General features: G+C 38.3%; 1 protein-coding gene across 1 annotated transcript in view; it reads right to left on the bottom strand.

Moving 5' to 3' along the window:
* Window positions 1–24747, bottom strand: part of LOC126176187 (glycine receptor subunit alpha-3-like) — a 701283-nt gene that overhangs the window by 399423 nt on the left and 277113 nt on the right. The window lies entirely within an intron of this gene.

The raw sequence follows: 24747 nt of genomic DNA on the forward strand, positions 1-24747 counted from the left end.
AAAAGGCAGTGTCCTGACCGACATGCTGAAGCGACTGACTGACTCATCTTCGGCCACCTCAAGCCGCTAAAGATGAAAACATTAAATTTGGTACAGGTGAGGATCTTGCACTGTGAACGTCTTTAAAGAAGGGATTTTTCGAGATCCCAACCGTAAGGGGGTGAATAATGGATGAACAGATTAAAAAACGTCGCTTTTAGGGCAATTTTTAAGCTAGACCCACAAAAATTAATGTCTGGTTTCTCGGTCACACATAAAGAAATACGTGTTTCAGCATTTTTAGAAATTTAACCCCATGGGGAAGAATTAGAGTATGAGGGCAGCGTAGAGTGCGAAAATCATTATTAAAAAACAACTGAAGTATTTTGAAAGCTACGTCTATGAACATTGATATTTGAGGTCTCAGTCACAAATAAACACAAACGTGTTCCAGTGTTTCTGGAAACTGAACCCCTAAGGGGGTGAAATTGCTGATGAGTTTCTTTAAGAAAATATTTTATTATGGAAGCATTTTTAAAGCTAAATCTATGAATATGTATATTTGGTTTCCCAGTAAGAAATAAATAAAGAGGTATTTCACTGTTTTCGGAAATTCGACCCCAAAGGGGGTAAAATAGGGGTGGAATCTTTTATGAAAATTTTTCATTGCGAAAGGTTTTTAAAAGTTATATCTTTGAAAATTCATGTTTAGTTTCTCGCTTAGAGGTGAAACAATACATGGTTAACTGTTTTTGGAAATTCAGCCCCTAATGTGGTGAAAGAGGTTCAGACTCATACATTGGCTCATCATCGGTCAGTTCGAACCACAAAGGATAGAAACTTGAAGCTGAGAAGCTTTAGGCATCGCTTAAGGAGGGATTGTCCGTAATAGGGAATGAAAGGCTTTTTGAAAGTATGTCGCTATTAAGGGAATGTTGAAGCTAAAACTATGAAATCTGGTAATCGGTTTTCAGTCCGAAATAAAGAAATACGTGGTCCAGGATTTTTCGGAATTTGGCCACTAAGGAGGTAAAACAGTGGGTGAAAGTTTTCTTAAAAGAAATAATTACTAATGAACTACTAAATGATTTTTAAGGCTACATCTATGCAAACTGATAATTGACTTCCCGGTTAGATATAAAAAGGAAACGACTTTCAGTTGTGAGTTAACGAGCATTTTACTCTCATTTAAGTATATGGCCGCAAGAGTTAGCCTTCAGGAATTGTGAAACGAACCCTGTCGTTCAGGATCACGTGCCACAAAGGGCGCTGATTCATCAGAAGATAGGTAAACTCACAGGAGTCTGTTGTCTATTGAGGCCGAAGCGCTATAGTGTGCGAGTGAGACAGACGAGAACCTACGTCATGTGGAAGCCTAGTAGAAGCCGTTTGTAACCCAGGAGTCGTAGCAGTGTTAAATATGGAGGATCTAAGATCGGCCATAAAGGGAAACATTTATGAAAACTATTTAACTCTGTAGTAGTGAAGGGAATGAAGCCACAGTAGTTTTAATCTGCCATCCTCCATAAAATTTCATGGTGATTCCAATAAAACTTGAATGCTGATCATACCTATAATAGTTTAGGATTTACTGTTAAAGTGAAATTAATGCTAAAATCTGAACGCTTTGGTCGATTTTAAAGATTGGCATTTCATATAGAAGCGTGTCATTAAAATTGCAAATGTAGTAAAATTCTGCTCTGTGACTTTATTTGTTTAAATGATACAGTTAATTTAAATTTTCAGTATTTTCAGTTAAGCATCAGATCATCATTTCCTCCATACAAAACATATTGAACAGTGACAAAATGACACCCTATTGAATCATTAGGTAATATAATATTTGTTGTAAAGGTTGGTGCATAATAGTTACTTTTCTTCTTTATTTATTTACAGAAAGCACATTGGTGCAAGGCTACTGGCCGTGACATTCAAAGTTAATAAGGAAATTGTATTGGACTATGTAAAAGAATTTAACGTTTATTATGTAAAATGGATATTATTTTTACTTTATTTAGAACATAAAAGTTGCCTAGCTTTGATTATTTAAATATGTTACAATGTAAAATAATGTATAATTAGCTGTAGCCAATCAGATGGACGTCTTCAGGAAAGGGAACTGCCCTAGTCAGTTGAGTGAGGATACTCGGTGCGCGGGAAAAGCGGCCGTGGGCGGTCAGAGGGAGTTCGGCTGGAGACACCAAACGGTACAGTTCGGATTGAGAGACGAGAGTGGACAGTCGGTCTTTAGGCACCTAGGAAGTGAAACGACTTAGAAAATTTCGCGTTGTGTGGTATCGCGGTACTCAGTCTCCGAGCGCCTGAACTCTAACTTTTCGCTTAGATAACTTGTATTTCGCGATGAGATTGTGAATGATCGAACTATGTCAAATGGGTATGCTCTCGAGTTTAACAGCAACTGTAAATATGACCGTTTTCGCAAACTTGCCATCAGCCAGACAATTTAACCAAACGGTCACAAGTGTCTAATTTAGGGAGAGTAATGCGACACTTGTGGTTCAACCCCTAGACGAGTTTGAGCCAAGACATTTCATCTAAGAGGAACCGCATGTGAGCCCGAACATCTTTGTGATGTTATCCCGCACAGTGCTTCTGGAAATTCTACGCTTAAGTGAGTGCAACAGTGGATGGAAATTTGTAAGGAAATATTTCGTTACATTAAAAAATTTTAAAGCTAAATGTATGCAAATTGGTAATTCACCTCTCAGTTAAGTACAAGAAGATATTTGTTACGTGATGAGAGTTGCTACGGACATACCTAGAAAAGAACGCAAAAGACATTATTAACAAAAAATTTGGACTCCAGCTACCAGAATCGCATCTTGCTCAGAAGTACATTCGGAAAAGATTGTTCTTAAACGGCCATAATTTGACAGAAAAGCCTAGAAGGTTTAGCAATTCGTGAATATCATAAAAATTGGATAAATTAAAAAGAAAGAAGCCTCTCCATCCCATACAGTCTATGCCAGCAAAGCAGCTGAGGCTAAGCTAGATATAAAAGAAACTGTGATGAGTAAATCCACAATTGCAAAATGTGCTATTCAGTTTGTAAGCCAGAGATGTTTCGAAATTTGTTTCGTCCCTGAACTTAACAATTAAAATCAGAATAAATTTGCAAAATTTTTATTTGAAGTTAAAGAGTCGATATAGACCAGCCGAATATTGAGCTGCTTAATATTCTTTTCTACCATTTACACGAGGATGGAAAAATGAAATAACTGTTACTAATATTATGGGTATTACGTGGTATATTTATTTTTTTTAAACTGACTGTAAATATCTCAGGACTATGACACTATGAGAATAACACATTTGTATAAATGGAGATAGCACGGGGACCTACTAAGGGCTTTAGCTCCACATTGTCGAAGTGACATTGGAGCGTCGCGTCGCGAAGAAGAAATGGGAAAGGGAAGAACACTAGCGGACAAGCTTGTGATAGGTACGCACGAGCCATCTGACCATACGTTTACTCTGAGGTGCGTGCTTAACTTGTGTCTACGACGTTAATATTTCGTGCAGCTAGTTCATCTGGAAGGAAAAGCCGTCTCTTAAAACTATGAAGCAAAGGATGCAGAATTTCCCTTGCTCTATGTAGAATGATATGTTGGTCGGTGCAACTGCATACGTAATGGCGATGGTGGTGCATTGTGATCTTTTCCAACAGTACAGATACATGAAAAACCAACCAGCTGCAACATAATTACATATACAATACTACAACTTCTCAAGGGCACAAGGCAAGAACATCCACGCAACTGTAGGTAAATTGGAATTGTGGAGATTTACAGTCATTAATTTTGATTCAAATTGTGTAACCGATTTTCGGAATGGATGCACTTTAGGTTTCGCAATATTCTCCCAAGATTCGTATGACATCCACTTCGTGGTCATACAAATTTTGAAAACACTTTGTAAGAGTTTACAGAGGAATAATTGTTGTCACAACTATTATCAGTCACAGCTTTGAATGCTTAATCATTTGTTTTAACCACTGGCTTCATTTTAATTGAAAACAACTGTGGTGCTACACTTTGTTGGTGGATCTATGAGTGACTTAATTTGCAAAGTAGAATCAGTAACCTATAAATAACGGAAAATTTTGCTACATAATTTATTGAGCAGTATTGATCCATCGTGCCTATAACTGAAAGTCCTTCAGACTTAACGGGTATTACTCAAATCAAAATAAATTCAGCTTTCCAACAGAAACTATCAACTTCATTTGCACCCTCATGGCTGAAGATCGAATCTTTGTAGGACGTAATCCGATTACAGAGGGACAGTCATAAGATGAGTTAAGGGGAGCTGGATGTCATGGAATGTACTTTTTTACTAGTACTTTCAAGTTTAGTGACTCAGAAATTTTAATGGATTTATGAAGGAAATATTAACCAAATAATTCGTGTATTGTGTCCTCTACATGAAAGAAATTAAAAACATATGAATACATAGTAGAGTGCATATTGATTTTTATCTTATGTTCTGAATTAATTTAATTTTTGCTTTGAGTACACTGCACTTCCACGGTATTTAAAATAAAAGGTAAGAAAATAAAATTCTTTTAATTATTGACATTTTTAAACGGTGAACAAAGAATACATACCAATTAGTTGTGCTATGTAATTTTTAAAAAAGCTATATTTTTCTCCTATTAACTTAAGAATATATGATATGCTTCATCTTAAAATATTTGATACATAGTTGAATAATGTGATTAACTGTGTAGGCAAGAACTAGATTATTATTCAAGAAAATTTTTTTATAGTTTTAATGTTGAATGAGGTAGTGACATTTAAGTGTGCATAAGTGTTGTTTATGGGAAACCGACAATAATGATTTGAATGCCATTTTCTTCTCAATGGCAACATGTCAAAACATTCCTGCTCCATAATATTGTTCAGCCAGTGTACTTTTCACCTTCTTCAGTTTTCTTTACTTGCTTTGACATTCTGGTCTCCTTTCTTGTGCTTTCAGCAGCTTTTTAGCGCCAGCGACACTTTGCATGCCCTCTTGTAGCACCCCACTTCTCATGTTGCCCGCAGTATTGTGCCTAGTCTGCTCATAGTTTTTAATCTGCTTGTTACTTCATCATTAAAGCATATTAGGGCGTCTATCACACCAATACGAAAAGCTGACATGCGAAAATTAACAGTATTTGGCAAGCATTCCAAAATGCAACTACTGAAGATTTCATTCTGCTTTTGTCTTTTGCCAAGTAAACATTTTAGCTTCAGTTCCTACATAACAGTTTCTGGCATGGGATTTGCGTGAGTTTCTTTTTGTCTATTCGCTTGATACTAATTATACTTGCACCATAATGTGTTCCCTTTTGGACAGAGGGATGATGTGGATGCTCATCAGTGGATATTCTGTGGAGCAGAGTTACCCAAATTGCTGTTCTCATCTCAGTAACGTTTTTGATGTTTTTTTTCCATTGACTAGATCATAATAATCTATGAGTTGCACTACTCCTGATTTGGCGAGTCTGCTTTGTCCTCCAACTGCTTTGCATCAGAGAGGTTTTTTCCTGTCGTATCCTTTCAAAGTATCCTAAGTCTTGCCTCGTTCTCTTCTGCACACCTTCTATAAATTTCAATTTTTAATTTCAGTTTCACCATATGATTTAGTAACCTCAACATTATTGAAGTTCTCAGTTACCATCAACAAGGTAGTGAGTGTATTGCACACCACATCTAGCAACTGATCAACGAACATCGGGACTGTTCTCGATTTCAATACCACCACTGAAACCTTCAAACTTTATACCACATTTGTGTCCATGTACCTCACTTACATAACCTTGGCAGAGTTTTGTCAGACACCCCTAGTCCATCACCTTGCCTGTACATAGAGAAGTAACTGTGGCAACTCCATTCAGACATGTATGGACTCCCTTCTGACAGTAATCGCCCAATCCAGCCACAGTATTGGTAGATTCACAAACATTTACAATTTCATTCTCTACCCTCTGCATAAATCGTTCACTGTATTCCGTTAGGGCCTTATGGAAAACTTTATAACACCTCTCCAATTCGACAGGTGACGGTGGGAGGTATCTAATATACCCTATGGTATAAGAATGGGGTATATTCACTTCATTATATTTTCTGCATGTTCGGGAAGATGTTATTGTACATTTCGTCACTTTACGTGCTTGCCATTCCACAACAATTTTGCTGTATACGCCTCTTCTCTTACTTATGTCCTCTCTAAACTGAAGGTATTTTTCATTATTGCGATATTTACATTTTGCAAGATACAAAAGCAGTTCTCAAAGCTTTCACTCAGTAATTAACATGTAACCCTTATTTTCACAATATAAAATATAAACATCTTGTTCATTTTCGATAAGATGTTTCAGCTAGCGTTTGAAGCAAAGTCTAGAGAACCTTTTGGACTAACTTCATCTCGCTGCAGCGTAATATTTCCTTCATTTTTGTGATTTCTAAAGCATGTTTGTGTTGATTATCGTAAAATTTACGACTGCAATTAAAGTTCTTCCTTTTTGGCAATTTACGATGCAATGGGGTTGAAGTACGCAGACTTAACAACAATACCACGACACGATCGCACGCGAGAAACACAAGTAAGCTCAAGGTATCTACTTGTTACGGTTGAAAGATCGATTGCAACTCGGTATGTTCTTCAATAATATTACACAAGCCAGTTCCTATGGAAATAACTTGGCCAAATGAAATAACGAGACAGTGGAGGCAATGTTTTCTGTTCCACAGTAGTGTGACAGCTAGGTGCATCTACTTCACAAAGGCTTCAAATGGTTCAAATGGCTTTGAGCACTATGGGACTTAACATCTATGGTCATCAGTCCCCTATAACTTAGAACTACTTAAACCTAATTAACCTAAGGACATCACACAACACCCAGCCATCACGAGGCAGAGAAAATCCCTGACCCCGCCGGGAATCGAAACCGGGAACCCGGGCGTGGGAAGCGAGAACGCTACCGTACGACCACGAGATGCGGGCTTCACAAAGGCATTTAAACACGAAAATGATGAGGTAGGATACATAAAGCATATATTTTTAGGGTCGATAAGGATCACAGATTTTTATTCAATAAAGAATTCCAATCTTTTGGTCCCCATAACGTCGAAGTCCCCATAAAACCACTTATTTTGGAGTCTACAGTACGGCTGCTACACTGATTGAAACCAATCATAGAAAATACGATTGTGGTAGGCAGTGGTAAAATAGTGGTCTACTCTGATTATAAATGGGACGCTCCAATCATCTTCGTGTTTTGTTTAAGAGATCAAGTCGTTTTTGATTGCCTTAATTAAATATAAAATCCTTTAGGACACACCAGTTTAAAGTTATTTTGAAAGCTAATTAAAAATGGTTAAAAGTTAATTTATTTAAATGAAAATATTTAGTCTGTGCAGTGGAGAATATTACACCAATACTCCTCTGAGCGAGAAGAGAAGCTATAGCGAACAGAGACACTCGGCGTGGCTAACGGCCATTTTTTGTGACGAGGCGATGAGTCGCCTGCCATTACTACCAGCGACAGAGAAATATATATAAAACTGCTACTCGTGTCATAATTAAATACAAGATTTATTATTAACCCAATTTAACTAACGTAGTGGTGTGACAATGGAAGGAGAACGCCGAATATAAAATGTGTCGTTGAACAGGTATACAGCTCGTCGCAATGTTGCTTCACGCCACAGCTTGTTCCTTCCTTAACACTTCCACTCGAGAGTGACACAAAATAAAACTGCTTCTCTGCATGGATTTTACGCCTGCTAATTCCTCTTGTATGTTGTTTGTTGTATGAACACTGGAGATAATAGATCGGTATTACAGCGCGTCGTTAAAACTTGTTATTAAAATTTTTCTAATTATGTGTGACAAAAAGCAATCCGCCTTTATTACAAAATTTCGATATATCTTCCAGTAGCATATTTATAGCATTACGTTACTGACTGAATGGTTAGTCTGAACAGGAAGCAATACAGATCGTATTAATTTAGTCATCTCTTTAATTCCTTCGTGATGCCGATTCTACACGCTCTAGCAGCGATAAAGGGTTATTTGCTCAGTGGTATTCTGAGCATTATCCCTTGGATATGCCCTATCCTTGATCACAATTCTCCGAAAAAGCGAAATTTTTAGCCTCATTCCTCCACCATTTATTTTATTTGCTTATCGCTTTTCAAATTGTTTCATAACTTAACGTCTGAAGTTTCTCTGTACGACTGATACAAAACTATTTTTAACTGTGGCCTTAGAGACAAAGTTTCGGTACCTTGACAGTTATGAGTAAATTATTAATCGTTTTGTGTCATCAGTCACACTATGTTCATTTCATTTTATTTAATATATTATGACGCATATCGAGCATTTTGTGCTCATCATCAGACTTTTTTTACAATACATATGGGAACAAAAGTTAGTAAAGTAATTAAAACTAAGCATTCGATATTTCAAATTATTTCTAAGGCTGATACAGAGGTCTCTTTTTACGAAAATGGTACGGAAGGGGAGGCCTTTCAGTGCAGAATCAGGGTTTTGGAAATTTTTATTTCGTGCAAAAGCTTCAGGTTAAGCATTTCGTACGCCACATACATGTTCCTAAAGATGTGTAAGTTGTTACTTACATTTCCCTGTCTTTCCCTCATCTGTTACTGAACGGAAAATTCCTCAGTTTTGGTTTACTCATTATTTTACACATGTGACCAAATAAGAACGAGTCGTTACCTTTCTTTGTCATTGTGCAAGAGAAATGTAAGAAGACCGTTTCGGGCATTCTATTCGAACTTTTTTTCGAGAGATATGGCATAGTTTTGATTAGAAAGTAATTTCTTAAAGACTGTTTCTCTCCTCGATCTTAAACTTTCTTTATCTCTGTGAAAAATTTTTGAAGCCTTTAGGAACCGTTGTTGGCATGGAACTTGCTGATCATTGTGTTTATACCAACAACATCAGATCTGTTAATTACTTGTTCCAAAATATTTCTGTCATGTTTGGTTTCAAGGAACAGCGACTGGTACTGAGCACATATATGCCAGTCAATACTCGAAACATAAAATACGGAAACAAGACTCTCGAGGCAAAAAGACGCCAGTATTCCGCATTATAGTTTATTTCGTCATTGTGAAATATTCAGTGTGTGTTAACATTATACATACAGGGTGTTTCAAAAATGACCGGTATATTTGAAACGGCAATAAAAACTAAACGAGCAGCGGTAGAAATACACCGTTTGTTGCAATTTGCTTGGGACAACAGTACATTTTCAGGCGGACAAACTTTCTAAATTACAGTAGTTACAATTTTCAACAACAGATGGCGCTGCAAGTGATGTGAAAGATATAGAAGACAACGCAGTCTGTGGGTGCGCCATTCTGTACGTCGTCTTTCTGCTGTAAGCTTGTGCTGTTCACAACGTGCAAGTGTTTTGTAGACAACATGGTTTATTCCTTAGAACAGAGGATTTTTCTGGTGTTGGAATTCCACCGCCTAGAACACAGTGTTGTTGCAACAAGACGAAGTTTTCAACGGAAGTTTAATGTAACCAAAGGACCGAAAAGCGATACAATAAAGGATCTGTTTGAAAAATTACAACGGACTGGGAACGTGACGGATGAACGTGCTGGAAAGGTAGGGCGACCGCGTACGGCAACCACAGAGGACAACGCACAGCTAGTGCAGCAGTTGATCCAACAGCGGCCTCGGGTTTCCGTTCGTCGTGTTGCAGCTGCGGTCCAAATGACGCCAACGTCCACGTATCGTCTCATGCGCCAGAGTTTACACCTCTATCCATACAAAATTCAAACGCGGCAATCCCTCAGCGCCGCTACCATTGCTGCACGAGAGACATTCGCTAACGATATAGTGCACAGGATTGATGACGGCGATATGCATGTGGGCAGCATTTGGTTTACAGACGAAGCTTATTTTTATCTGGACGGCTTCGTCAATAAACAGAACTGGCGCATATGGTGAACCGAAAAGCCCCATGTTGCAGTCCCATCGTCCCTGCATCCTCAAAAAGTACTGGTCTGGGCCGCCATTTCTTCCAAAGGAATCATTGGCCCATTTTTCAGATCCGAAACGATTACTGCATCACGCTATCTGGACATTCTTCGTGAATTTGTGGCGGTACAAACTGCCTTAGACGACACTGCGAACACCTCGTGGTTTATGCAAGATAGTGCCCGGCCACATCGCACGGCCGACGTCTTTAATTTCCTGAATGAATATTTCGATGATCGTGTGATTGCTTTGGGCTATCCGAAACATACAGGAGGCGGCGTGGATTGGCCTCCCTATTCACCAGACATGAACCCCTGTGACTTCTTTCTGTGGGGACACTTGAAAGACCAGGTGTACCGCCAGAATCCAGAAACAATTGAACAGCTGAAGCAATACATCTCATCTGCATGTGAAGCCATTCCGCCAGACACCTTGTCAAAGGTTTCGGGTAATTTCATTCAGAGGCTACGCCATATTGTTGCTACGCATGGTGGATATGTGGAAAATATCGTACTATACAGTTTCCCAGACCACAACGCCATCTGTTGTTGTAAATTGTAACTACTGTAATTTCGAAAGTTTGTCTGCCTGAAAATGTACTGTTGTCCCAAGCATATTGCAACAAACGGTGTATTTCTATCGCTGCTCGTTTAGTTTTTATTGCCGTTTCAAATATACCGGTCATTTTTGAAACACCCTGTATATCCCGTGTGTGTAAGCTTCTCTTATGGTACATATAAATATGATCGGTTAGCTTTCGTTGAAAAATCTGTATATATGAAACTCATTAAGCTCTCGGTATCGTAAAAACTGATTTTGGACTTTACTTAATATCTTTCTGAACTCTGTGATTTAAAAATTCTCTTCTACTCCAGGGCGTACCCACGGTGGAGAAAGATGTGGCTTTTTCCCCACCCTCCACTCTCACTCGAAGCAGAAAAATATTTATTTAGCAAAATTCATAACAAGAATTATATATTGACGTACAAAATTCAAAATTACAGCGCGAAATGACGCATAGTGACCAAAGTATATCTAATCATGTTAATACCACAAAGGAGAAATTTTACGAAGATGGCTGATTGCTGTACGGATTCTGTTGAAACTTTACAGTCATATACCTTATATATGAAAGAGGAAGCCGCTTTGTAGAATTTTGCACAGAGCATAACTTAATCATAGCCAACACTTGGTTCAAGAATCATAAAAGAAGGTTGTATACCTGGAAGAAGCCTGGAGATACTAAAAGGTATCAGATAGATTATATAATGGTAAGACAGAGATTTAGGAACCAGGTTTTAAATTGTAAGACATTTCCTGGGGCAGATGTGGATTCTGACCACAATGTATTGGTTATGAACTGCAGATTGAAACTAAAGAAACTGCAAAAAGGTGGGAATTTAAGGAGATGGGACCTGGATAAACTGAAAGAACCAGAGGTTGTAGAGAGTTTCAGGAAGAGCATTAGGGAACAATTGACAGGAATGGGGGAAAGAAATACAGTAGAAGAAGAATGGGTAGCTCTGAGGGATGATGTAGTGAAAGCAGCAGAGGATCATGTAGGTAAAAAGACGAAAGCTAATAGAAATCCTTGGGTAACAGAAGAAATATTGAATTTAATTGATGAAAGGAGAAAATATAAAAATGCAGTAAATGAAGCAGGCAAAAAGGAATACAAACGTCTCAAAAATGAGATCGACAGGAAGTGCAAAATGGCTAAGCAGGGATGGCTAGAGGACAAATGTAAGGAAGTAGAGGCTTGTCTCACTAGGGGTAAGATAGATACTGCCTACAGGAAAATTAAAGAGACCTTTGGAGAGAAGAGAACCACTTGTATGAATACCAAGAGCTCAGATGGCAACCCAGTTCTAAGCAAAGAAGGGAAGGCAGAAAGGTGGAAGGAGTATATAGACGGTTTATACAAGGGCGAGGTACTAGAGGACAATATTATGGAAATGGAAGAGGATGTAGATGAAGACGAAATGGGAGATAAGATACTGCGTGAAGAGTTTGACAGAGTACTGAAAGACCTTAGTCGAAACAAGGCCCCGGGAGTAGACAACATTCCATTTGAACTACTGATGGCCTCGGGAGAGCCAGTCATGACAAAACTCTACCATCTGGTGAGCACGATATGAGACAGGCGAAATACCCTCAGACTTCAAGAAGAATATAATAATTCCAATCCCAAAGAAAGCAGGTGTTGACAGATGTGAAAATTACCGAACAATCAGTTTAATAAGTCACAGCTGCAAAATACTAACGCGAATTCTTTACAGACGAATGGAAAAACTGGTAGAATCCGTCCTCGGGGAAGATCAGTTTGGATTCCGTAGAAATGTTGGAACACGTGAGGCAATACTGACCTTACGACTTATCTTAGAAGAAAGATTAAGAAAAGGCAAACCTACGTTTCTAGCATTTGTAGACTTAGAGAAAGCTTTTGACAATGTTAACTGGAATACTCTCTTTCAAATTCTCAAGGTGGAAGGGGTAAAATACAGGGAGCGAAAGGCTATTTACAGTTTGTACAGAAACCAGATGGCAGTTATAAGAGTCGAGGGGCATGAAAGGGAAGCAGTGGTTGGGAAGGGAGTAAGACAGGGTTGTAGCCTATCCCCGATGTTATTCAATCTGTATATTGAGCAAGCAGTAAAGGAAACAAAAGAAATATTCGGAGTAGGTATTAAAATTCATGGAGAAGAAGTAAAAACTTTGAGGTTCGCCGATGACATTGTAATTCTGCCAGAGACAGCAAAGGACTTGGAAGAGCAGTTGAACGGAATGGATGGTATCTTGAAGGGAGGATATAAGATGAACATTAACAAAAGCAAAACGAGGATAATGGAATGTAGTCGAATTAAGTCGGGTGATGCTGAGGGAATTAGATTAGGAAATGAGACACTTAAAGTAGTAAAGGAGTTTTGCTATTTAGGGAGTAAAATAACCGATGATGGTCGAAGTAGAGAGGATATAAAATGTAGACTGGCAATGGCAAGGAGTTTCTCAAGAAGAGGAATTTCTTAACATCGAGTATAGATTTAAGTGTCAGGAAGTCGTTTCTGAAAGTATTTGTATGGAGTGTAGCCATGTATGGAAGTGAAACATGGACGATAACTAGTTTGGACAAGAAGAGAATAGAAGCTTTCGAAATGTGGTGCTACAGAAGAATGCTGAAGATAAGGTGGGTAGATCACGTAACTAATGAGGAGGTATTGAATAGGATTGGGGAGAAGAGATGTTTGTGGCACAACTTGACTAGAAGAAGGGATCGGTTGGTAGGACATGTTTTGCGGCATCAAGGGATCACATATTTAGCATTGGAGGGCAGTGTGGAGGGTAGGAATCGTAGAGGGAGACCAAGAGATGAGTACACTAAGCAGATTCAGAAGGATGTAGGTTGCAGTAGATACTGGGAGATGAAGAAGCTTGCACAGGATAGAGTAGCATGGAGAGCTGCATCAAACCAGTCTCAGGACTGAAGACCACAACAACAACAACCTTATATATCAGAATAACACAAATGCTGCTTTTTACTGCGAGAAAATATCTCGTTCCCACGGGAAAATCGAATAACGCGGGAGAAGTTGCGGGGTGGAAACCTAGTAACACTTACATGCTATCATGATAAAATGTTAGTTCTCTAATCCATTTTTACTTATCCGATTATTTTCTCAATTTGTTGTTTTATAAATCTTTGCTTCACTTTTAATAACATGTTTCCAACATAAACCTGCACTATTTTTATTACTTACTAAAAACATTAATTAAAAATTTCGCGTAGATAGTTTTTTAAATTGTTTTGGTATTATACCTGATGTTTCCAACTGGGAAACAAACAGTGAAAACATTATATAGCCTGGCCTATATTTCCATTAATTATACCTACCTAATATTTTCTAGCGTAGCAGAGTAAGAAGAAGAAACAACCACGCATAAACTGTAGAGACAAAAGGGGTAGCGGTGGAGAAGTGACGAAATAGAAGATAGTAGCAGCTATTAGTGATGGCGCCAGTAATAGCACCACCGTACCGGTTCCTGTTTCCTCTGCATCTGTGTCACATGAACTTATGCTGCCATCTCGATCTCACACACATAATCAGATCAACTGTCACATTGACGTGGGTCAATGGCTAGGTCGTTCGTAAAACATGACGTCATTACTAAAACGTGAAATTAAAAAAAAAAATGGATTCCACCTTCGAATTAATGACTTTGCTAAGGCCGATGTACAATCAAAAAGGATATTTAAGTGCAGTTGGTTCGCAGATTAAGTTCCTTGGCTGGCGTGTTCCCAGAAACTGAAGATTGCGATATGCATTTATTGTATGTTGTGTACACCAACAATAACAAATATGCTAGGTGCTCTCACGGTGAGGCATTTCACTCTCTGTAAAAATATGTACCACTTGCAAAAATTCACGCGGCATCTTAAAAACCTCAAATTATTAGCTATAGCTCCGAAATGTTTTGCTGAAAATATGCCACTCGATGTACAGTTTATTTCTGCCGACCTAGAGGAAATATAAATCAATAAGAAAATTTTAGGATCAATATTTTCGACTGTGGTATTCTGCAGTATTAATGAATTATCCTTAAGGTGCCAAAAGCAGCTTGATGATGTTTTTGAAGGCCTTATTGATCTAATTGGATCTAATAACCACGTTATGAAAGGACACACAGAAAGCTGTGCAAACCATTACACAGACACCTCACCAAAACGTCAGAATGAAATAATTAAGTCATATGAAAATATTATTAGAGACTATATCTTTGCTGACGCAAGTAACGCACTTGACTGCAATATCTTGGCAGGCAAGAGCTGTAACAGATCAGGAGAAGAGAACTTCCCATTGGTGTTAGGTTTTTTGATGAAGAAAAGATTGTGGTTCGTGAATAATCTCTTGGCTTTGTCCAACTGACTACCACGGATGCGAAATCTATGGGCTTTGCCATCGACGACTTTGCAGTTAACACACGTCTGGACCCCGAAGATTGCGACGGATAAGGGTGTGATGGACGTTCACCTATGTCAGAAAAGGATAGTGGTGTCCAAAAAGTCATACGAGAGAAATATAACGAAGCGCTTTTTTCACTTCGTTAACAGCAAACTAAACTTGTTTGTGCATGACTTATACCAAATACCGGTAATATGAAATGCCGTCATCACAATGAAAGATATACTAAATTTCTTTCGGGAGTCGGCCCTTTGTCGGAAACACTTACCAAATATTTCAATGTTCTGTAAAAGCCGATGGCCCCAGCAACACAGAAGTATCAGTGATTTTAAAGAGAATTATGTTCAGGTGGTCATGACGCTTCTGACACTATCAAAAGAAGGTAACAGTGCAACCAGAAAATCTGCCTGTCAGTTGCATTGCGCCGCAACAAATTCTGAATTTATAGCTTATGTTTGCCTTACAGCTAAATACTCTGCACTGCTGCAACTGAAAGTAAACGCTCTTCAGTCCATAAGTATGGACATGCTTCAGTGTGCAAACCATATCGGAAGATTAACTATTACTTTGAGGAAACATCGTGATAAAGCCGATGTTCAACGCGAGAGTTTGATAACCGAAGCAAAGACAATCGCCAACGATCTTGTGACTGATTTTAGAATGCCACAAATAACAAATCGCCCGACATATAATGCAACTCCTCCGGCACAAAGTGTCAGCGAGTCTTGGAAAACATCTTTAATGATCCTCTATCTAGGTTCTTTCATTATGTCTCTAGTGCAACGTTTTTTGAGGATATTTAACATGCATATTTATTGATTACATTGCACCTTCACGTAATGATTCAAATGTCGCACCAAGACATTTTGAGAAAAATGGAACCTTCTTGTAAGTTACTACAGTTCAAGTGGTTTTCTTGGTGAGACTGAATGGTGGTACAATATGTGGGAACAAAAATATGTGGCACAGAGCAAAATGAAGTAAAGGAGCTTGTTACGCTGGTTAAAGAAACACTACTGTTTTACTCAGCCATTAAACAGGCGCATCACATTTCATTTGCGCAGTGGTGGATAACATGTACTATCGGAAGATCGTTCAGTGCGTTACGAAGAATCAAGACTTGGTTAGTTCTACAATCACGGAAAGGTATCTTATCGGCCTCTGTATGATGAATGTGCATAGAAAGAGGGTTCTAGAAGCACAAAATAAATTTAAAACTGAAATCTTAACCAGTTTTTGCCACAACCCTCGCAGGTTATTGTTGAATAAAATTAGTTACTAACGGAAATGAAGATATAGTTCTTTTTTTTTTACTTTTTCCGCTCCTCCCCTAAGCAAATTAATTCTCGGTACACCCATCCTTCTACTATTTTAAAAAGTATGTGTTCAGTTACAAATTCCGCCTAAATCGTTCTTCCAACCAATAAAGTCAAACTCCCGAAAATATCACGATGCTTACTTGCAGTGCGTTCGCTGCCACCACATACGAAGAGCTGTCAGGAGATACACATGTGCGTGTGTATATGTAACGTATTTTACGGGAAATAGTCTCATCAAAATTTTGTATATTTATATATATTTTAGTATCAATTCACGCCTACTTTTGGCAAAGCTATACTCTATCTAAACGTACGTACTGTCGATGGTACATTTACTTGTAACATATGTTTATTGTAATATATATTTATTACAACAATACTACATACGTTAATTACAAAGTATGGTTTTGGCGAAAGTAGGAGTGAAATTAGGCTTCAATATATTGAAATGAGCAAAAGTTTGATGCGACAATGTCCCATAAGACTTCTTTTGTGCCGATGACGAAAGAACAGTAGGAGACCGGTGTGCCAGAGTTCTTTCGAGTGCACACGAAGATGACAGACGGACGTTTACTGATAACGTAGTCGCCAATGGAAGGGCGTGTTCTTATACTGTATGACTGGGAGCGTGGGAATAGTGTGCCCGACATCCATTAACGCCTACAGACCGAGTATGCCGGAGGGTATGCCTTGTCTATTGGTTAATCACTGCTGTTGCATGTTCTGAGAAGAAAGACGGATTGCGGAGGAAGATTGTAGAAGCGGACGTCCCTCCACATTCAGGAACGTAAACAACGTTTCTAGAGGACCGGACATGGTGTTAACGGACAGGCACACAAAAGTGTCACAAGTGGCGTCCACATTGTTGACGCCAAATCCTCCAAAAATAAATGAAAAATATACCTATTCAAAGAAGCAGATAAAAATTCACTTGCCGCCTTCCTGAGAGACAATCTCTACTCCTTCCACATTAACAATGTAAGCGTAGACAAGATGTAGCTTGAGATCAAAGAAATAGTGTCGACAGCAATTGAGAGATTTATACCAAATAAATTAACAAACGACGGAGTTGATCCTTCTTAGTACACAAAACAGCTCAGAAAACTGTGGCAAAAACAACGAAACAAACGTGCCAAATTTGAAAGAATGCCAAATCTCCATGATTGCCGATCTTTTACAGAAGCTCGAAATTTAGCGCGTACTTCAATGCCAGATGCGTATTACAGTTTCTACATCGAAACTTTGTCTCAAACATGGCAGAAAATCCAAATAGTTTAAGGTCGGATGTAAAATATGCAATATACAAACCACAATCAATGCCTTCTCTGCACAAGAGCAATGGAAATACTTTCGACGACAGTGATGCTAAAGCAGAGGTACTAAACACAGCCTTCCGAAATTACTTCACCAAAGAAGATGAAGTAAATATTCCAGCATTCGAGTCAAGAACAGCTGCTGACATGAGTAACTTAGAAGTAGATGTCCTCGGAGTAGTGAAAAAACTTACATCACGTAATAAAAGCAAGTCTTCCGGTCCAGACTGTATACCAATTATGTCCTTTTCAGAGTATGCTGTTGCAATAACTCCTTACTTAACTCTCATATGCACCTTCTCGCTTGACGAAATATCGGTACCCAAAGACTGGAAAGTTGTACAGGTCACACGAATACTCAAGAAAGGTAGTAAATTTCAGGCCCATATCGATAATGGCGATATGTAGCATGGTTTTGGACATATGAATTATCTCGAAGAGAACAGTCTACTGAAACACAGTCAATACTGATTTACGAAACATCGTACTTGAAAAACGCAACTAGCTCCTTACACCAACTAAGTGTAGAGTGCTATTGACAAAAGATTACATATTCATTCTATATTTCTAGATTTGCAGAAGGCTTTTCGCACAACACCGCACAAGCGGCTTGTACTGAAATTGCATGTTTTTGGAATATCGTCTCAGTTATGTGACTGGGTTCGTGATTTCCTGTCAGAGAGGACGGAAAGTTATCCCGTAAAACAAAAGTGATTTGTTGCATTCCCAAAGGTAGTGTTATAGGCCCTCTGCTGTTCCATATCTACATAAACTATTTAGCAGACAATCGGAGAAGCCGTCTGAGGCTGTTTGCAGCTGATGCTGTCGTTTGTCGTGTAGTAAAGCCATCAGAAGATGAAATTAAGTCGCAAAACGATTTAGAAACGATATCTGTATGGTACAAAAATTGGAAATTGATCCTAAATAACGAAACGTGTGAGGTTACCACATGAGTACTGAAAGGAAGCCGTTGAACTTCGATTACACAATAAATCAGTCAAAGCTAAAGGCCGTAAATTAAATTAAATATCTAGGAATTACTATTACGATAACTTAAATTGGAAAGAACACATAGAAAATGTCTTGAGGAAGGCTAACCAAAGGCTTCATTTTATTGGCACGACACTTAGAATGTGTTACGGATCTCGTAAGGCGACTGCCAACACTACACTTGTCCGTCCTCTTTTAGAATACTGCTGTGTTGTATGGGATCCTTACCAGATAGGATTAACGGAGTACATGGAGAACATTCAAAGAGGAACAGCACGTTTCGGATTTTCCCGAAAAATGAGACAAAGTGCACTGACATGACACAGGATGACATCATCAAAACAAAGTTCTTTTTCGTTGCGGCGGTATCTTCTCACGAAATTTCAATCAGCAACTTTCTCTTAGGAATACGTGCGAAAATATGTTGCCAGCGCTGACCTACATAGGGAGAAACGACCATCATAATAACATATGCAACACCAGAGCTCTCAGAGAAAGTTGTAGATCTTCGTTTTTCCCGCTGGCTGTTATAGATTGGAATAACAGAGAATTCTTGTGAAGGTACTTTGATGAAACCTCTGCCAGGCACTTAAGCGTGACTTGCAGAGTATCCATTCAGATGTGGATGTAGATACGCATTGACCATGCTAAGCCCCATCACACGTTCGATGGTGTGTTAAGTTACCGAAAAGTACGTGTACCGACGTACCTAACCTCGTATCATAAGAGTGCAATCAGCCTCGGCCATCTGAATCGGTATGGGGAAGAGGGAAATGAGATTCTGTTTAGAATCATCAAAGGCGCAGTGACATTGGTGTAGCACTTACCCCAGCACCCAAGGTCGACTGAATGACGTGTAATCAATTAATTTGAAGTACGAATATGTTATCTCTTCTTTCGGACGCGAAATCAATTAATTTGAAGTATGAAGATTGTATCTCTTCTTTCGGACATGTCCAAACAACAGATATCATTTGAGATCTTGCAGCTCTCGAAAAATGAAATTACAATGAAATTCAGGCCATTAGCTGTTTACAGCGTTGATAAATATCACCGGGGACAGTTGAAACAGTGGGCACTGACCGGGACTCGAACCTGGTACTTCCTGCTTGCACGGCAGGCGCTATATCCAACTTTTTCAAAAACATTTATTTAAGGATCAATGTTACACATTCCAGATACATACTAAGCACATGTACTAACCTTGCACAAATGTTATACATGAAATTATTTAAACAAAAACGGTTTGGTCATTGCAATTATGCTGATGTTAAATAAGTAAAACAGAAGATTGTGTTACAGACTAACTTACCAGAAAGAATTAATTTGAACATCGAGAAAAGTTTTTTAAGGACATTCAAACTTCTTCAAAGATGAATAAATAAAAAACTGTACCTTTAATTAGAAGTGCTCCAATCTTTACAGCAGAATAAATAGCATTTTATGAAGGATACCAGCAAGTTTTGGAGATAATTTGTAATATATTAGTGTACACAAGGAAACTGTCTCCGTGAGAGACAGATCAAGGGAAGAAACTGATTTTTAACCTTCTCTGCTCCGTCAGACTAGCTATGAGCATTTAACACAGTTGTACGATCGTCACCAAAAATTATACAGTATATGTAAGATTTATGCCCATCGCATCTAAAACAATTTATTATCACATTAGACAACGTCTTAAATACTTGAGAATGGCGGAAAAGAGATGTTATCAAGTGGACTAGCCTTCCAACTACACTTTCTGGCAATTAATGGAATGTTGATTATGTGACGTGATCAGATCTATATTAACGATCTTTCATTTGAAAACGGACTTACACATCACGGAACAAAAACGAACAGGCAATTTGCCAGCCGTTGAATATTACATTATATCAGATACAATTTTATGGTTTTAACCAATCGATAAAGTCATTTCCATAAAAACTGCCAATTTTCGTATTTATACTATAAACTACTAATGGAGCTTTAATTATTTTTTGTTTTGACACTATTAGACACACAATCTGACCGTCACATAAGTTCTGTACATTACCTTACAAAATTTCAAAAACTACATTCTGAAGTAGAAAAAGCCACACCAAAAATATACAGTAAAATTTAAATAATATCCTTATTGTAAATACAGTACACCACTGTCAGCTCAGTCTTCTTTTTTACATTAAACAATGCACATTCTTTCAAATATAATTTTTAACATATTACTGAACTTTTTCTTCTGATTCGAATACCTTCTAATTTTGTGGTATTCACACAGAATATGTACCCTGATCTGTATGGTGCTGTCGCATCCTAGTTTGTTAATGATGTAATTAACAAAATTTACCATCACCTAGTACACATTGTTATCTTTTGCCTTCTGGAAACAGCGTGCTTCAGGCCTGTGTCACAATGAAAACGATACTCTCAGGGGATTTATTTGTAATCAGAGCTATTTGCTCTCAGATTTACTTCCTACTTTTCATGTGACGGCTGCAAGTGTATCCATGAATTATTGTGTCAGTCAATGGCGTTGCTGACATAAATTTGTTTCACAGAGTCCGATTGCGAACAGTCTTTCATTAGTGCTAACTATGATGTTAACTGTCTTGTACCGTGACGTTTTTATATTGCCGTGAGCACATTATAACTAATGTTTTTCCAAATCTCAGTCCAATCAATGTTTGCAAACTGCCGTTCTATTTTGTTCCTTACTTCGCTTTTCTTTCGTTCCCGCGTTATGGGTCTTGATGTTAAGTGTCGTTACTGTCTCATTTCGGCACTTACATCACTGAACTCAGCATAGAAAACCCCGCAAATGCTGTAAACGACTCTTGATATTCTGCACACCAATCGGGGGAAGCAGGCTTCGAGTTATAATGATCTCGAAAAGTTGATTTGCTTTTTGATAAAAAGTGCAGAGGCCTTATCCATTATATCAGTTAATCCTAGCCCACAATTTATAGGATCTAATGTGGCTACTTTAGCAGGTACTCTGAACACTTCACCTTTCCACAAAAAGTTTGTGATTTTGAACATTATTCACTTAGCTATCATTCTCATTATTGGAAACAGCTGGGCAGTACAATAAGCTTTAGCAAGGATGCATCAGCTGTTATACTTCGTTCTTAGAACTTGGTTCATATATCGAGTTAAATTCTCTATAATGGCTCCTTGCACCTTATCTGCTGCAACTTTCAAATTTAAAACGGACATTTTCATTGGACATGCTGTCAGGGTGATCTCAAGTGTTTTATGTTTTCTGAATAATTTAGCCTACTCGACGTTCATATTATCAAAACCTCTGACATTTAACATCTTACTTTTTTCCGTTTGCATTCGCTCCAGATGCTCTACAATATGAATCAATCACTGTTGCCAGCGTGAGTACCTCTTCATTATTCCCTGTGATGACCCCTATATCTTCAGCATAGGCTCATATAACTGTTTTATTTCCTGATAATTTTAAGCCTTTTAATCTAGCACGGACATGTCGGAGGAAAGGTTCCAGTGAAATGGCGAAGAGCGACATGGATAGAGGACTTCCTTGAGGAACACCTCGTTTCACTTGTATCGGCCAGGATAGTTGACAATTCACCGCTATTTTTGCATTTATTCCAGTTGCTATGTTCTTTGTCAACTTTATGACTCTATTGTTAAAACCTATTTTCTTCAATGTCTGTAGAAAATAGTCATGATTTACTACATCGAAGGCTTTATAAAAATCTGAAAAAAGAGTAAAGCATAATTTATGTCTGTTACAGAAGTCATTGAAATTATGTCCCTGAATTCTGCTAGATGTTAAAAAATGGTTCTCCCTTGAGGGCAGTTCTGATGTTTACTAATAATTTTATGTGCAAAGCATGAAATTCTATTGTTTACTATTCTAGCTATTAATTTATAATCAGAATTCAGCAGTGAAATTGGACGAAAATTATTTAAATGTTTGTTACTATTATTTTTTGGCAGAAGAACAGTTTTACACTCCTGAAACCCAGCGGGAATCATTTTACCCTGTATAGTCTCATTTACGATGTCCGTGGTTTTCACACGCACTATTGGCCAGTAAAGGATGTAAAACTCTGCTGGTAGACCATACGGTCCTGCAGATTTTTTTGGTAGTGAGGCGCACAGAGTCTCATACACGTCCTCTTTACAGACTACCTCGAGAAAATTTGCTTTATCTTCTTCTGCTAGCTGTTGAGCTAGGATGTCAAGGAATTCTTCCAAGGACGCATCATTACTATGAGTAACAGAATATAGCTCTCAATAATAGCTGTAAATCTCGTCCATGATATCCTGCTGGGTTCTGGGAATAGTACCGGTTTTTTTTTCGAATTTCATCAATAAAAATCTTTCTTCCGTTTTTCGTATACTTCACTAAATAATACATGAAAGTAGTTTCGTCTTCTGACACCGACTTTGCTTTCGATTTTATTTTCAACCGTTCCATTTGATATCTCTTGGTATTAAGTAACTTGGCTTTGACTTTTTTGATGTCTACTATCCGAAGTGAGGAACCTGAGACTTGATTCTATAGATATCTCAAAACGCATTCTATAGTGCATTTCATTTCTCCTTCGCTCTGGGCACTGTATTGAATAAGAACCTTTCTCAACTTTCGCATCTCTATTTTAACCACCAGTCGATAGCAGTGGCATATCTAATACGAGCACGCAGGCATATTGCCCGTACTTCTTTAATCAGGTTATGCAAGCTAAGAGACTTGAATGGTCTAAAAGTACGTTGGAATGTTTCTAATTTTGTCACGGAAGTTTCAAGATTTATAGAAATATATAATCTATGAATCCTGCTACGAGATGTTGCCGTAACATAAGTGAACTCAACAATGGAGCGGTATTTGATTTCCCATATATCATTTAATTCTAAACCAGTAACTAGTTTTTTTAATTCACTTGAGGATTTAAAACTAGGTAACAGATCTTTTCGATTTAAAACACAATTTAAATCACCTCCAAGTAATAACTGTCTTGGATTTTTCCTTAACAAGTATATCAGTTCATCTTTGAAGAAACGTGCCCTGTCAGCTCGATGAGAACTTCCTGAAGGGGCATGCAAGTTGAGGATAGTCAGGTCATAGATATTTAGTCCTATTCCCCCTTCCGGATTCCAGTCGTTCCACCTCACTTACTGGAATCCCTTCCCTCACCTAAACAGCTGATCCATCACTTGTTTCATGAGACACATTTACGTAACTGACACAGCCGGGAATTACTAAACCCGACATTATAACTTCTTGTAGCAGGGCAATATCATCGTACAAAACTTCCTTAAGTGCCGATAATTTCTAACCATATGTAATTTTATTTATGTTTATAGTGGTGAAAGAATAGGATTGCGTCATTGCGCTGTCACTATGTAGTTGTTTCGATGAGCTAATTTAGTTTCCTGATGTTCTGGGTTAAGTTAAACTATTAACAGTTTTCTCGGAAGGCTCAACATAGAATAACACTTCAATCAGTTTATTAGTTACTGTCACATTTTTTTTCTACTTCTGGAGTTTTCTCTTGTACCGCTAGCAGACTGATTTCCTTGTAAGGTTTCAGATTTTTCCTCCAGTGGTTCGTGTAGGACCGTTTCGTACCGAACATTCTTTGGGCTTGGGTCGCCTTTTCGCGATTTTCCCTTCCCTAGGTTACGAGCTACAATCATATTTGGTTGCGTTTTTATTTGACTTCGTGGCTCACCTGGAGCAGCAGCAGCAGACGCTTTCGCAATTTCTGTTGCTGGCGCCTGCCCTGCGCTGTTAACTGTGATTCCATGTTGGCCACCACTTCCTTGTTCTTTATTAATAAAAATTACTTCCTAATCGAGGGAAACAAATGTGGACGCCAGTTTCGCAACCTCTACCTGACGTCACTTGTTGTTTCTTGCAAATTAATATACTGAGTACAACCCTTTCATTTTCTGGTACTATATGTTTATTATCTTCCTGTTCCATTCACATTCTGCTTTCCGGTTCCTCTGCCTCTTAATCGCACTGTTTTTCTTGCGAACTGAGGGAGTCGTACAGGACAGCTCGTCCTCTGAACAAATATCAGTTGTCTCTGGAGGTCATTTTCTCGGTTACATTTCAGTTTCACGAATAGTGGTAACAGGGTTTCCCTTTGTTGTTAAAGGGGAAATTGACTGTTATCGTGAAGGGTGACATCAACTTGGTCC

Source organism: Schistocerca cancellata, chromosome 3 (genome assembly GCF_023864275.1).
Source record: "Schistocerca cancellata isolate TAMUIC-IGC-003103 chromosome 3, iqSchCanc2.1, whole genome shotgun sequence".
Taxonomy (NCBI): domain Eukaryota; kingdom Metazoa; phylum Arthropoda; class Insecta; order Orthoptera; family Acrididae; genus Schistocerca; species Schistocerca cancellata.